This window comes from Electrophorus electricus, chromosome 1 (assembly GCF_041902795.1).
Source record: "Electrophorus electricus isolate QZ-2024a chromosome 1, ASM4190279v1, whole genome shotgun sequence".
NCBI lineage: Eukaryota > Metazoa > Chordata > Actinopteri > Gymnotiformes > Gymnotidae > Electrophorus > Electrophorus electricus.
In genome coordinates this window covers 1,252,467-1,267,500 of record NC_137497.1, presented here as the reverse complement: position 1 = coordinate 1,267,500, position 15,034 = coordinate 1,252,467, and the positions used below count along the sequence as shown (strand labels likewise).

The 15,034-nt window shown below is 41.4% G+C and overlaps 1 pseudogene across 1 annotated transcript in view; it reads right to left on the bottom strand.

The window, feature by feature from the left end:
• Positions 1-7,132, bottom strand: part of LOC145657382 (NLR family CARD domain-containing protein 3-like) — a 22,383-nt pseudogene extending 15,251 nt beyond the window's left edge. The window contains exons 1-3 of the transcript XR_014123029.1: positions 6,517-7,132; positions 349-1,922; positions 128-235 (exon numbers count right to left, since the gene is read on the bottom strand). The product of XR_014123029.1 is annotated as an NLR family CARD domain-containing protein 3-like (transcript). The remainder of the gene's footprint in view (positions 1-127; positions 236-348; positions 1,923-6,516) is intronic.
• Positions 7,133-15,034: the final 7,902 nt, after the last annotated feature.

Genomic DNA, 15,034 nt, shown 5'->3' with positions numbered 1-15,034 from the left:
ACACACCTTACAAATGATCTTAAAACAGTAAAGATGGAGTCTACCTTACATTACTGACAGAACAGCACCCTCCACCCTTCCACACCTACAATAATGAAAGAACATGAGTGTGTGATGTGTCACTCACTTTGGGTCAGACGGCACAGGTCCATTGCTGAAGTTAGGAAAATCACACATGGACGCATCACTCTTCAGAGACAAACAGCTGGGTGCTGGAGACGCTGCTCTCTTCACCCTGATGAAGATGAGGAAAGTGTTGAGTAATTACATCCTTCACTACATCTCATTTATCCTGAATATTCCCTCTTCCTGTTTCCTCAGATTAGGTGCTGATGGAAAGCTCCTCACTTTGGGTCTGAGGTTCCTCCTCCACTGCTGGAGTTATGAGGCTCCATCATGGAGTTGTTCCTCTTCACACACACACACACACACACACACACACACACACACACACACACACACACACACACACACACACACACACACACACACACACACACACACGTCCTTCAGCATCACAAACATACCACACACACACACACACACACACACGTCCTTCAGCATCACAAACATACCACACACACACACACACACACACACACACGTCCTTCAGCATCACAAACATACCACACACACACACACACACACACACACACACACACACACACACACACACACACGTCCTTCAGCATCACAAACATACCACACACACACACACACACACACACACACACACACACACACACACACCACACCTGTCTTTCAGCAACACACACACACACACCACACCTGTCCTTTAGTATGTCACACACACACACACACACCCTTCAGGATCACAAACAAACATACAACATACATAAAACCTGTCCTTTAGCATCACTCACACACACACACACACACACACACACACACAATCCCTTCAGCAACACACACACACCTGTCCTTTAGCATGTCACACACACACACACACACACACACACACACACACACACACACACCCTTCAGCAACACACACACACCTGTCCTTTAGCATGTCACACACACACACACACACACACACACACACACGTCCTTCAGCATCACAAACATACCACACACACACACACACACACACACACACACACACACCACACCTGTCTTTCAGCAACACACACACACACCACACCTGTCCTTTAGTATGTCACACACACACACACACACACACACACACCCTTCAGGATCACAAACAAACATACAACATACATAAAACCTGTCCTTTAGCATCACTCACACACACACACACACACACACACACACACACACACACACAATCCCTTCAGCAACACACACACACCTGTCCTTTAGCATGTCACACACACACACACACCCTTCAGCAACACACACACACCTGTCCTTTAGCATGTCACACACACACACACACACACACACACACACCTGTCCTTCAGCAACACACACACACACACACCTGTCCTTTAGCATGTCACACACACACACACACACACACACACACACACACACACCTGTCCTTCAGCATCAAAAACATAACACATATTCACACACATACTCACACACCACACCTGTCCTTTAGCATCTCACACACACACACACACACACACACACACACACACAAACATACCTGTCCTTCAGCATATCACACACACACACACACACCTGTCCTTCAGCAACACACACACACACCTGTCCTTCAGCATATCACACACACACACCTGTCCTTCAGCATATCACACAAACACACCCTTCTGCATCACAAACATACCACATACACACACAAAAACACAGCTGTCCTTCAGCATAACACACACACACACACGCCTGTCCTTTAGCATGTCACACACACACATACACATACATTCCTCTTCACACACACACAGCTGGACTCTGGAGATGCTGCTCTCTGCTTCCTGTCAACAGTTCATACACAGTATGAATCAACAGTGAATAAATTCCTGACAAAATTGACATCAACATATTAAAAATGAAGTACACACTGATATTAACAAGGTAGGTGGACAACTGAAATAGTGCTGACAGTAGAACACTGAACACACTACTGGATTCAGATACATATGCCACTAAATACATAAATAATGTTATACTGAATATATTTAAAATTCCCTTTAAACACACAAAAAGATGTGCATCATCACTTGTATGTTTTTCTATTTTAAAGAAATTAAATAGCAAATCTCCATAATAAGTAATCAACTTTCCCAGAATGCTTCCCACAGGAGATGTAATGTTTCCACACAGTGGGAACTGAAGTCTGGATGCTTTTAAATGTATTAATGAATTAATATTATACAGTTTCCATTTGGTGAGCGATTTTGTAAAGGTTTTCAGTGCTGGTTCTTAATTCCCAAAGCCCTGTGGAGACCTTCACTGTGTCTGTGATATTTGTTCTCACGGACTGCTCCGCCCCCGTAAGTCACGTGGTGCAGGGGCCACGCCCCCGTGATGACGCGCACCTCCCCGGGTTCAGCGTTGAGTTTGTCCGTCTCTTTAACCCGCCAGTGCGCGTCTCAGTGTTGGTCGTTGTTAGCGGCATGTTCGTATCCATGTTTGTGCAGCCAGTGTTGTGGTTAAGAGTGTTTTTGTTCCCTGTTAATGTAACGTGTGAGTGCCGCCCTTGTCTTAAATGTTTAATGTCACTAAATGTTTCACAAAGTGGAGGGAGTCTGCGCGTCTCACTCGTCACAAAAGTTACACACAGTACTACATGTAGTGAAATATTGTAGGACTGTCTGTTGCCATTTGAAACAGACTACATAAAATAGATACAAAGTGGAAGAATAAGAACATATAAAAATACAGACACATAAAAAAGTTGTATGAAACATACATGTGGATGAGAACATAAAGCTCTCATATATGCATCAAAGTTCCCTCAGGCCCTGGAGTGATACTCTGAGCACTCAGATACCGTAACAGACCGTATATATGTGCACATAATGTTGGAGTGATACTCTGAGCACTCAGATACCGTAACAGACCGTATATATGGTCACATTATGTTGGAGTGATACTCTGAGCACTCAGATACCGTAACAGACCGTATATATGTGCATTTTATGTTGGAGTGATACTCTGCGCACTCAGATACCGTAACAGACCGTATATATGTGCATATTCTGTTGGAGTGATACTCTGAGCACTCAGATACCGTAACAGACCGTATATATGGTCACATTATGTTGGAGTGATACTCTGAGCACTCAGATACCATAACACACCGTATATATGTGCACATTATGTTGGAGTGATACTCTGAGCACTCAGATACCGTAACACACCGTATATATGTGCATATTATGTTGGAGTGATACTCTGAGCACTCAGATACCGTAACAGACCGTATATATGTGCACATAATGTTGGAGTGATACTCCGAGCACTCAAATACCGTAACAGACCGTATATATGTGCACTTTATGTTGGATTGATACTCTGAGCACTCAGATACCGTAACAGACCGTATATATGTGCACATTATGTTGGAGTGATACTCTGAGCACTCAGATACCGTAACAGACCGTATATATGTGCATATTATGTTGGCGCGTTATTCTGACGCGTAATGGCCCAAATATGTGCACACTGGCCGTCAACTGCCAAAGCACCAAATAACACCATTTAGCAACCAGCTTAACCAGTATGTAACACACCCAATGACAAATAAATTCAAGTGTAATTTCATTATATTTACACTGAATTCTCAATTTAAATTTACTTGATTCAAAGCTTTTCACTGCATACGGCACATTAATCTATCGAGAACACATGTATTTATACTAGTGATGCATACGGTGTGTTAATCTGTGCATGAGCTTGTGCACCAAGCTCAGTGGTTAAGGTACTTGACTTGTAATTGCAAGGTTGGTGGTTCAAGCCCCACCACTGCCAAGTTGCCACTGTTGGGTCCCTCAGCAAGACCCTTAATCCTCAATTGCTTGAGTTGTACTCAGTCAGAATTGTAAAAGTGTCAGGTAAATGCCATAAATGTAATGTTCTACTCACTCACATTCCCCCACACAGACGGGTCTATATAGAACACTACACAGGGTACACATTAGTGAGATGACAGACAGAATCTATCAATGCTAGTCTGTGAAATAGATCATTGTGACATTTCATCATGGAAACTATCTGGAACAAAGTGGTGCAGCTGCATTGAAGTAAGACACTATAGTGATGATTTATAGTTTCAGTTGTGTTATGCTGTGACTTTAATAATACACAACTCTATAGCTATGTCCATGTTCCCATTATGTCAATCAAAAACTACAGAGTGAAATTCTGTAATGCTTATTTCTTCAGCACAAGATTTGTTTATTCTGTTTCTTGTTGCATTAACATTCTGTCACTGTTACTTTTGGGTTCAGCCAAAATAGTGATACTGAACCTGACAACATGTCTGTTATATGCCCTTAATCAGTGTACATCAGTTGTTCACTACATTTACAGTACACTATAGGTGGTGGTATCTTTGTCCTTAATCAGTGTACATCAGTTCACTACATTTACAGTACACTATAGGTGGTGGTATCTTTGTCCTTAATCAGTGTACATCAGTTCACTACATTTACAGTACACTATAGGTGGTGGTATCTTTGTCCTTAATCAGTATACATCAGTAGTTCACTACATTTACAGTACACTATAGGTGATGGTGGGAAAAGTGAGGCTTTGTGAAACATTGAGATGTTCGAAGCAGTTGTGTTGAAAATAGTTTCAAGGTCTCAAAAGTGTAGTAAAGACTACTGTAGGGGACTGGGATGAATGGCACTGGTTGGCTTTATAACTGTGCTCAACCTGGTCTGTTGGCCAGAACACTTAAAGCCATACTGAGTTCAAAGGTGTAATAACAGTTATGGGCTTTGATGTTACAGAACTGAAGTAGAGAATAGGATAATAATGCTAAGAGATCAAGCACATACAGATATTACTTTAAATGTCAATGTTGCTTGTAAATGACAACCTGCACAATACACAGAAAAGCCTTTTACAGTCGATTGTAATGTCTATAGTGAGCTGAATATACAGTAACTGGTGCTTGGGTGCCATCTAGCGGCAAATCTCTAGAACTGACTCAGTGACTTGATAAACCAAGAAATGCAGTGACACAACTAACATTTAAACTACTGATTAAACCTCCTAAACTCAAGGACTGATACACAAAGGAAGTACATCTCCCAGCTGATATGAAACAAAGTATTACCAGAGGAGAGATGTGGTAAATGCTAAAATATGAAACTAAACCTACACAGAGAGCTCATGGAGTAACGTGTCTGCTCTTTAATGATAACTCTAAACATCAACTAACACTGCCTTTTCCTAACAAAACACCACCATAAAAAGAAGATGCCTGACTTACATTTTATCAGTAACACAGAGTCTCTGGGTTTAACACAAACAGAGTTTTACTGTGTGGGTAACACTCAGCACTGCAAGAAATGACGTCTAAACGCACGCAACCGTACAACCGACATCTTTAACCAATGACACAGAGTTTAACTGCATAATCCACTAATATCTTTAGCCAATGACACAATACTGAACAAATATAATATAAAGAAAAACAAAATTAAATAATATTCATCATAATTCGTCCATCACGTCTGGGCCTGTTGAACAGATACAATCTGACATGATCTCCACAGTGGCCACTTCTGCCAACATCTTGATAATTTTTTTCTGTAAAAAACAAAGAGTAACCTACTCTGCCTAGATATTATTCTGGTCGGTTATGCCAGGCTATCGATACATATGATCAATAAATATTTCAGAGAAATTACCATACAACCACAACAAAGGATGCTTGTTTTCTGTTGTGTTCTGTAAGGCTTTTAAAATTCTTGGTATCTATTTAATTAACTTTCTGTGTGGACCATATTTCATCTATGGCAGAAGGAAGTGTTGTGAATATAGATAATTATGATTATGGATAATGAAGTTCAATAAAGTAAAATAAAGGAACATCTCATTTATTATAATATTTATATTTTAAAATGTTAGTTGTTCTGCTGTTTTGGGTCTGAGTCGGCTTGTTTTCTTCCCAAATTACCTCCTCAGTCTTGGAAAAGATTCATTCACAGTGAACACTTGTTGCTGGCATACACAGGTGTTTTTACCATTATATAAATGTGTGGATATACAGCACATCACTCCTGTCAGTAAACCAGAGGATCTCTCTCTACACACACTTTCTATATATTAATGTCACTGTATCTATAACTACTGCTCACTGGATGTCTCTCACTAGCCTATCAGTCAATATGTCCTCTCAATAACCTTCTATCTAGACAACACTGAATCTGTCTCTCAATTCTCTGTTCTCACAAAACCCCTCAAAGTTGATGTGTGTTTTCTTGACTTATAAGCATCCATAGAGTGTGTGACTGAGCCAGATGTGTGATCAGGTGTGTTTCAGACACTGTCAGTCAAAGCCAGGAGCAGCAGCTACTGTATAACACCTGTAGAAACACAAGCTTAGTTCACCTGTGGTCACGTGACATGGCCGTTTTGAGCCACACTTCGGATCAGCGTTTCAAAACGCTGCGCTTCAGAAACTCGAAACAAGCGTAGAAACGTCCGTGTCGACCGTCCCATCCTAACTACAGGTAACACTACAGCTAATGAACTATACAGGGAATCTGAACTGCCCACGGAGAATGTGGACAACACTACAAAATGGCTGAAACTGAACAGAAACTAACTGTAAAAAACACATCACAGCAGCGACTTTACGTTTAGACCAGAGGAGTTTTAACTGGGACCATTTGGAAAGATCACTGACTAACTACGACTTAAAATCCTGATTTACAATAACTGACCACATATATCTGACCCCGTTAAATTATTTTAAATATAACTGCGCAATCGTGCCTGGTGTCCGTCATTTTAGTTGTTAGCCAGTTTAGTGTCCCGTTATTTTAGATGCGTAGCGTTAACTTCCCCAGGACTTTAATCTTTACATTTAATCCACTTTTGGGTGAACCTACAATTTAAACACATAATTTGCTTACAAAACACGTTGTTTAAACTGCACCGACATCGCATTTTATCAAACAGAATGAACTTACCGCGCGTATCTCCAATCCGCCCAACTAATGGCGAGAAAAGTGGGAAAAGGGAGAAAAAGGGAGAGACTACAGGAACTCCAGCGGGAAAGTAGAGGGCGGAGCACATGTCAATCATTTTCAACTGAAGCCAATTACACAACCGATTTCTTATGTCAGTCATTTTTATTAAGCCAATCAGCAGCCAAAGTTACCTGTCCGTCATTTTTCTGCAGCCAATCATAGACATGCAGTCTATACAGCCAATGGAGTCAGTCCCTCCTACACGGACTTGTTTTGCGGCTGCGCTGAGAGTAAATCTCCACTATGTCGGTACGATGAAACACTTCGGAACTTCACATACCGCTTTGTAGATCTAACTTACAGATGATTGTAATTTAGACAGATAATCAGACTCACAATAAGCATGTAAGTGTGTGGACGTCCATGGCATGTTGTGCACATGACAAATAAAGAAGCTTCTTAATGGCCGAATGTTGGAAATGAGTGTGTGTGTGTGTGTGTGTGTGTGTGTGTGTGTGTGTGTGTGTGTGTGTGTTTATTTCAAGTATTGTGGAAAAATAATTTGTTTGCCTGTATTTGGTACATCAGAAAAGTACATTATATAATAATAATAACAGCAATAACACCACTTTGCATTATTAACAAAAATATACTATGAATAATCACTTTAAATTCATGCAACAGCACAACTAATAATTAGTTTTTTACATTTGGTGTGTAATTTTTCAGAGAAGCAAACTGCTTATTCAAATCACATTAGATATAATCACATTAGATACCTCCATATAACATTAATACATAATACTCTACATTATAAGACAAATATAAGAGAGTCCTAAATAAGCAGATTATTTTGTATATTAAACACAGAACACACAGAACACATAGAACACAGTCTAGTAGTAGAATAGCAGTAAATGTGTATTAGCGTTGCTTTAAATTCCCTGCAGAGGAGATAAAGATACAAGACAACAGTAAGAATAAATAACAGCGGGATCACTGCAGTGCTCTTCCATTAGAAGAAGGAACCAAACAGGTTCCTGATCATATGATAAGTATATTAAAATATTAAGTGAGCAATCTCTGAGTGAACTATCTAGGGGTCCTTTATAGCAGAACACAACCAGATTCCATTGAGATGACTCCCAGCCTCACTACAGAGTGTAATTAATGACTACTCGGATGTCATAAATTTGCATATGACAATTATTATTCAACATTACATTTTAGCACAAAAACATTATATACCAGTTGTCACGGAACGCGCTTCTCCCCCCGAGTCACGTGGTTGGGCCCGCCACGTACAGTGGGGGGGCTGTTTTGTTTGTAACCACACCTGCACCTTGTCTGTCTAAATGTATATAAACCCGTGGCAGAGAGTGCAAGGTGTTGGTTATTGTTGATGTAGCGTGTTAATGTTTTTTCGTCATTGTTAAAGCGTATGCGTGTTCATCGTGTTTGTTTAAATGTCAATCGTTTCATGTTCATGTGTATCGTTTGTAATAAGTGAGTGCGGCTGTCGTTTATGTTAATAAATGTACGTCCCAGTCGGTGGAGTCTGTGCGTCCTGCCCCTCGCCCTGCGGCACTCGGGCCACCTCGCGTTACACCAATAGAATAGAGAAGCGGAAAAACCGGATATAACAAACCTATTCTTAGCTTGTTTCTTTCTTAAACCTAAAAAATCGCACATAATTATATTAAACCAGAAACCCCAAAATAAAATACGTAGCAGCCCTGATTCAAACACAACGACTACTTCACTCTATTGAGCACAAAAAACAACAGTCCTCTCGGTACAAACGGGAATATCTCCTCAATCTGAGATGGTGTAGTATTTGTAACACTCTGTCCCTCGACGGGCTAGTTACACTTAATCACCCAGGATGTTATCCAGCGTAAAGGCCCAGTCTCTCAGTCTGTGTCTGTGTCTCTCTGTCTCTCTCTCTCTCTCTCTCTCTCTCTCACATATAGTAAGTGATAAAGTAATAGTCTTGACAACTGCAGTATAAGCAGGTTTTCTTCTTCTGTTTGGGATATTCTAACTTGTAGGCTACTAGTCTAATATCTCATCATGCCCCACAAGTCTTGTTGTTGATTAATAAAAAGTGATTGACAACAAAACTCTGTCCTGATCAACTTTTGCTATCAGAGCTTGAACAGCTTCCATCATTGTCAGAGGTCCAGAGCACCTGCTGTAGGAATGAAACACCTAGTGAGGTGTCCTCCACACCTTTACCTGCTATCGCCATAGTAGATCCTGTTACTATATTTTTCTGTTCTAGTTTTGCTAGAGATAGCTCATGTTTTTTTCTTTTTATTTGTATCAAATTTTAGAATTATAATTGTGAAAAAATTTACTCAGTTGCATTTTTCACATGGAGGTGTTTTACTCTGGATCTGTAAGACTTGCTGTGTGGAGGAGAATGCTTTTTTATTGCATGTGCCCTCTCAATAAAGATCGCTGTATCTGTCTCTGGCTCACTAGTCCAAGAGATAATCCCACTGGTTAGTCCCAGTTCACAAGAACAAGAGCTTAAACCCCCTGGTTAGTCCTGACACATTAGTCCAAGAGCTCTCCTGGTTAGTCCTGACACAACGAGCCCAAGAACTCAACCCCTGGTTAGTCCTGACACAACTAGTCCAAGAGCTCTCCTGGTTAGGTGTGTGGCATAACAGTGATGCAGCACAGTGTAAAGAATTCCACTGTCACAAGATCCCAGGAGAGTGAGGTAATAAAATTAAATTATACTGTAAGAACATGAAGTCTAAAAGAAACTGGATTATGTAGAGAAAAGGCTCCTGCAGGCATCAATATAAGGCCTTGGAAGCCCCCTGTGTTAGGTCTTGGACTAAGGCCCAGACATCACGAGATAGACTGAAAGAAACAATATTACTGCAGTGAGCACCAGGTGGTTTGAATGAGTTCACTGTTTTTTAATAACAACTTATATTTGGAGAGAATGGTAGCAGAACTGGATAATGTTTTGGGGTAGCTGAAGGTCAAGAGGCCTTTTTGAGTCTTTACGTGCAGTACAGAGGCTCTGATGCAAGTGGTTTCAAGGCTTCTGTGGTAGTCTAAGGCAGATCACTCTGAACTGTTCCAGTGAGAAATAACTTCCTTAGTGCTGGAAAAGATCTCCGTTTTTAAGACTTGAAAGCTTCTTTGAGAGTTCTGTGGTTAAGCACGGTTTGTTATCTTACCACAAGGGCACAAGGGCTGACCTGCAACATCTGGCAGGTGTTTGGTGGTGTGAGTTAAGATCATCTTTGTTTAAAAAAAAAAAAAAGAAAAAAAAAAGAAAATCTTCCAACGGGATTGTAACAGTGAGCAGTAAAGAGGCAAACACGTATAGAGAAGTGTGAGATTTAATAAGGGCAAATCCAGATTCAGAGTCCTTAGGGTAGTCCAAGGTCATAAAGCCAATATAGAGAGTATGAGGATACATGATGAACCAAAAACACAAGTACATGAAGGCAAACAGGGGAAGCAGAGTACAACAGAAACTAAGAAATGACACACGGGCTAACAAATGCAGGCTTTGAAAAACAGACAGGCTTTCTGACAAATCCAAACACAAACATTCAATTAAACACATTCTACCAAACAAACACAATGAACAGCCAAAGACACAGGCCCTCCGACGTGGTTTAAATACATGAACCTAACAAGGTAAAAACAAGGGACAGGTGTGGAAAATCAAATGAGGCATGGAGAAAACAAAACTATGACATGGAATTAAACTACATAAGACAAGGAAAACACGAAACGCAGAAGCTGGGAGGGACTAATTGTGACAAGTTTCAATTTGCATATATTGAATAATGCATGTCTGAACATAGTGGTGGAGATTTCAAACACTAGTATGTAAAGAAGGTAGGTGATTACATAATCACTTCTGAAACTGTATAAAAATGTGTGTTGTGTGATTGTTAGACATATTCCAGACTAGGCCTCATTTGTAACACTAAGATCAGAATAAAGACAGGACCAGCAATTAATTCAATTAATTCCAGAGTATGCATCTTTATTTTCTATTTAGTGTGTATCGAATAAACAGTTGGAAACTTGGAAAAATTAAGAAACATTAATTGGTGGCCTGCACTACAGGGATCAATTGGGTCAATTGACAAATGGATCCATACAGTCGGCAGGAGGGTTATCAGCACCAGATGACCTACGACCCAAAGCTGCATTGTGTCTGTGACCAGGGTCTGAATCCACACACGCACCGTTAAAGGTCAGCAGATAACCTGTTTGAAGAATTCTGCATAGGTGGTACAGACCTTGTCCAAAGAGTTTTTGTAACGCGAGGTGGCCCGAGGGCCGCAGGACGCACAGACTCCACCGACTGGAACGAACATCAACATAAACGACAGCGGCACTCACGTATTACAAACGATCGACTTTAGACCAACACGATGAACACGCATACACTTTCACAATGACAAAAAAACATTAACGCGGCGCACCCTGACGTGAGTTTAGATACACAGACGAGACGACGTGCAGGTGTGCGCAGGCGCGTGGCCACAAATGAAAGTCCCCCCACTGCACGTTCCGTGACAGTTTTGTAGTGGAGCCTTGTGGGTCTTTAGGGTGCAGACTGAGAATTAAGGGAGTGAGAACAGACTGATGAAATGCATAAAATGACAAAAAAGGAGTAAAAAAGTCAGCAGGTAAAAAGTGAACATTCACAAAAACCTGCTATAAAAGTAGTGAGGAAATGAAAATAGTTGCACATAATCTTACTGTTAAGGGAAATGGTGAAGAAAAAATGGCTTAATAAATTATGAAGTAAAGACAAATGCACAGTGAATAAAGAGAAATGAGTGTGTGAAACAGAGAAATGTAACTGTTGCGTTTGTTCCAGGTGTCTTTGTCTAAATGTGGCCACAACAAGTTAGTAGCACCCCGATAACAGCATAGTGTGCACTGATACGACGTACACCGTCGAATAACCTTGAACGCCTCACGTTAAAGCTTATTACGAAAGTTCAGAAAAGGGGAAGCTACTAAATTACCAAGGAGGTAACTGGGTATGTAGACGGGTTGCCTCATGATCCCAAATAATACTTGATTAGGTACTGCGTGCACGCAAAATAAATTGACTGTTACAGTAACAATACCAGTAAATTAAATGATATACTATACATAAAACCAAAGGGCCAAGTGGAATATAAAACTCTGACGGTGCCAGTCACTGCAGTAAGGAGCATACATGTTAAAACATTAGCAAAAGGGTAGAGTTGAAATATTACAGGATAGGAAATTTAACCAGTGGGAGTGACGGTTAACAGAGTTTTGGAACAGTGAATATTTAATTTACTCATATAAGTTTTGGCTAAGTGAATATCTTAGTAAACATCTAAATTCAACAAAACAAATTAGAACTGAGGGAATATGTAACGAGGAGGCTAAGCAGGATGCGGAGACGAGTCGCATTAAACACAAACACACGTTTATTTTTACACGTAACACTCACCGTAGCTCGCAGGCTCGCATATCCACACACTGACAGCAGTAACACGGCCACGCTAGACTTTAATACACACAGACTAATGAAACCACGGGGGGCAGGTGTGGAGCACAGGGGGGCGTGGCCACGCTGACGAACACACACGAGGAGACGTTCAGGAGGAGGCGCTGTACCCTGACAGAGCCCACCCCCATAAAAAAAAAAGAAAAAAAAAAAAGTTTTTTTATGGAGTAGAAATAAATTTAGAAAAGGTGATTATCTCTCAGCTTTCACACATACACACACACACACACGCACTGTAAGTCTTGCTTTTTTGGGAGGATTGGTACAATCACCTGTGAGCTGTGTCACAGCGGGGTGTTTATTAAAAAAACAAAACAAAAACCCCAACTTTTTGGGTCATGTGACCAGCCAGCAACTCCTTACGATGAACTTCCAGTCAATGAATGTTTTACCATTGTTGTCTTACATCTGTTTCCAAATACAGTATATTGTAATTAAGATCTGGCAAAGCTACTGAGATCACTGGTAAAAGATTTACAGGCAGGTGTATTTTTGCACTGAAAATTCATTACATTCCATTTATATGCACTGATGGAAGACTGTAAGATTTTCTTCTCATTCTAGAGATGGTTGAATACCTGCATTGCCAACGACGCGACTCCCCGCGCACCAGCCTATCGGGCTACGGCCCCGAAACCGACGCCAAACGGTGAGGCCAGAGGACAGAGCGACCCGACATGGGCAAGCGAGAGCAGGACAGAGGGGGGAAGGACACACTGACAGGCACAAGCACAGACACCAAGATGGACAAAGTGACTGGTACAGACAGCATGATGGGGACAGACACGGTGACAGATACAAGTACAAAAATACACAAGGGATTATTAAGGAGTCCAGGTAAGCCGGCAGGAGCCCCAGGCTGTCCCCCAGTCGTCAGCTGGGCTGGAGTCCATCCCTCGCCGATATGGGGGGTGGTGACTTCCGCGCATCTGTTTCAGGAGGCGCACCAGCTACTCTGCCCATCTCTGGGGTTGGCACTGGTGTGGGACTGTGTGTCCTAGTGAAGGGAGTTTCCTCCTCGGACGAGGTCGCCTCTAGATGTGTCGCACGGAAAGGCTTGCTGGCACCCAACGATACCTCCTGGGCGGAGCCTTGCTGTGTTAAACTGGAGTGAGGAGGTCGTGCTCAATCCCAAGAGTCTTCAGAGAGAAACAGGTCCTGGCACATGCCGGGTTGGGATAGACTAAAGAATAACTGAGAATAACTGGTTGTTGAAAACATATGACTGTTTACAGGGAAAATTGTTCAATATTTGTGTTTCCAAAAGAAAAGAAATTGTAGACACGTGAGAAAGAAAAGGCATCTGGCTGGTGGTTGCCTGGTTGAAGGAGGGTAACACACAGAGAGGATCAACTGATAAAAAGATTAAAGCTGATCCTAATTTGGAGGCTGTTGTATTACGTGATTTTAGTCGGGAGAAGTGAGAAGGAGAGTCGAGGATACAGCATGTGTTCACCCTGACACTGGTAGTACAGTAAAGGTTATGGTGTGTTATCATGATGGAAGGGTGGCTCAGGTATACCATATTTCAGAAAAACTGTGGGAAAGAGAAAAGATGGAAGCTTCTGGATGGTTTTTGAGGGGCATCATGAAATTAGAAAAAGGGACGTTTGATATGCTGTGAAAAAAGAACCATTGTATAAAATATTAAGACCTAATGGAGAGCTAGAGGCTGTTATGACATAATGCTTATGAAGTGATTAGTGAACATGAATGCTGATTGTGTGGCATTAGACATATGATGCATCATACTTATACTTGCTCCAGAACTGACATGTATGTATGCAGCAAGTGGAAATGTTGGGAATCACAAGTATAGTAATATATTTAGTTTTCCCAGGGAGCTGCAGTAGACTTTTATCTGATACACAGAGGAGTGTGAGGGAGCCGTTAGAGAGAGAGAGCACAAGCGGGAGGGGGAGCGAGAGCCCCCACACACCCACCCACACACACACACACCCACACCCACACACACACACACCCACACCCACACCCACACACACACACACACACACACACACACACACACACACACACCTCCCTCCTACTTCAGGAGGGAATTTGTATGTCAGTGTGTGTGGTACATGTTTGTGTGGGAGGCTGTTTATGAAAGAGATCAATCAGAAACCAGGCAGAAAAATGCAAAGGGGGGCAGACAAAAACCAGAAGAGATTTACACAGAAACCCCATCAGATACACTGAAGACTAAAGGAGAAGAACGCAACCAGGACAAATTTTGGGTCATGTGACCAGCCAGCAACTCATTACGATGAACTTCCAGTCACTGAATGTTTTACCATTGTTGTCTTACATCTGTTTCCAAGTACAGTATATTGTAAATAAGATCTGGCAAACCTACTGAGATCACTGGTAAAAGAGTTACAGGCAGGTG